Source organism: Helianthus annuus, chromosome 16 (genome assembly GCF_002127325.2).
Source record: "Helianthus annuus cultivar XRQ/B chromosome 16, HanXRQr2.0-SUNRISE, whole genome shotgun sequence".
NCBI lineage: Eukaryota > Viridiplantae > Streptophyta > Magnoliopsida > Asterales > Asteraceae > Helianthus > Helianthus annuus.
Genome location: NC_035448.2, coordinates 41,970,590 through 41,972,716, shown reverse-complemented (window position 1 = coordinate 41,972,716; position 2,127 = coordinate 41,970,590). Strand labels below are relative to the sequence as shown.

General features: G+C 41.8%; 1 non-coding gene across 1 annotated transcript; it reads left to right on the top strand.

The window, feature by feature from the left end:
• The first annotated feature begins 372 nt into the window (after window positions 1–372).
• On the top strand, window positions 373–479 carry LOC118488763. Its single transcript, XR_004885298.1, has one exon. It is a non-coding gene; the product is annotated as a small nucleolar RNA R71 (small nucleolar RNA).
• The last annotated feature ends 1,648 nt before the right edge of the window (window positions 480–2,127 follow it).

Here is a 2,127-nt window from a genome sequence, read left to right as displayed (position 1 = left end):
AATGTAGTTTACCGACTCTGTTTGATCATCTGTTTCTTTCATACAACTCCAATTTTCATGTGGCCCACCACACCCTTCGCAAGCCATTACCGAGACCGTTTTGTCATTTCTAACTTTTTAATTTTTGAAGAAAGGGTCTCGATTTGGGCTTGTAAAGAAGTGCTTTCATCAACCTTATGGCCGCCCGGGGCAATAGATTTATTGCCTCAGGGAGTGTGCCACTGAAAATTGGTTTGAGCAATTTCCTTGATTTGATTGTATATTTCATGTGGGCGGCGATTACCTAAAAGTCCCCCGGAGCTAGAGTCAAGTGTTTGTCTCGTGTGTGGCAACAACCCATTATAGAAAGTGGACACTTGTTGCCATACCGCAAGATCGTGATGGGGACACTTGCGTAATAGTTCCTTGAACCTTTCCCAAGTTTCATATAAGGATTCCCCATCCTCTTGTGAATATGTATTAATTTCAGTCATTAATTTAGCCGTTTTAGCCGGAGGGAAATACTTATATAGAAATTTTTGGGCTAGTTCATCCCAGGTGTTTACCGAACCAACTGGGAGGGCGTTTAGCCAAGCTTTTGCTCGGTCTTTTAATGAAAAAGGAAACATTCGAAGGCGGATGGCGTCATTTGATGCTCCATTGATCCGAAAGGTATCACATATTTCTAAGAAATTAGTAATATGTAGATGGGGATCCTCGTCTGCAAGCCCATGAAAGGTTGCGGAGTTTTGAAGCATTTGTATCAAAGGTGGCCGAAGTTCGAAGTTGTTGGCTTCGACATTCGGTGAATTGATAGCGGCGCCGAGATTACCTACGGTGGGTCGTAGGTAATCCATGAGGGTATGTTGGTCCGCCATTGGAAGTGGGTCCCCCGAAACCTTCTCTTGGTTTTTAGCTTTAAGTCTTTTTCCGAGAAAGCGTTCGGGTTCTTCTAGAGGTTCTTTTATGTCTTTATTGGAACTAGAGCTTATACACTACGTAGAAGGTTCAGATGTGGTGTCTGGTTCCAAATCCTGCAATAAAAACAGAAAAGAATGTTGGTCAGAAAGTTCACCACGGCCCCGTGCTCACTGAACACGGCCCGTGGTCGGAGATACAATGATTGTTTTACGGATCCCTGTTACTGGAAAGTTGGACATGGCCTCGTGTTGCACCGACACGACCCCGTGCTCAGCCCTCTGTAACTCGGAAAATAAAAAACTGCCAGTGACACTTCTAGGCACGGCCCGTGTCCGACCAGGCACGGCCCGTGCTGAGCTCTGCAGAAGCTGAAAATTAACAAAATCCTAAAAAAATAAAAAGAAAATAGAAAAAATGATTAGGCTGTTGATTCCTAACTTTCTTAAAATCCTTGTGTCCCCGGCAACGACGCCAAAAACTTGATGTGCGTTAGGTGTAATATAATTTGGGTATATATTTTAAGCCCTTTTTACACTTTTTAGCCAAGTTTTAAATTTATAAAACACAATATTTACTAACACTAAACACACATATGGGCAAGTGCACCCATCGTGGACGTAGTATAGTGTTGGTAAGATACCGAGGTCGTCCAAGGACACAAGAGCTTTTAGTACCGGTTTATCCTCAACGTCTAATCAAATCAAAATGTTAGAAAAAGGTTTTAAACTAAGAAAATAAAACTAACTAAAATGCTGAAAAATAAAAGTAAAAACAGATAGACAAGATGAATCACTTGGATCCGACTCGTGTGTTAGTGTAACCTTTGATTATTTTCGCACTTTTGCACTTGTTTAAGAGATTATCTTAGGCCCCTCTTTTGAAGGCGACGTTACCCTCAACACAGTAGTTTGAGTCAGCAAGGATACAATCCTAAACGGTCGGATTATTGAAAGATAATTAATTAAGTTATTAATGCATAATGTGGTAGGCCCCTCTTTTGAAGGCGACGTTACCTTCAGCTAAGTAGTCTGAGTCAGCAGGGATACAGTCCTAAGTAGTTGGGTTAAAGTTTCAATAGTAATTTAACTTGTGAGGGGATCAAAGAGTTTGGACCCCAGCCATCCAATACCTTTTGGGCATTGAAGGAGGTCCTACTAAATTTGACTCAGGTCCTTTGCAGGATCTATACACCGAACAATGGCAAGACTCTTACCAAATCGTTCCCTT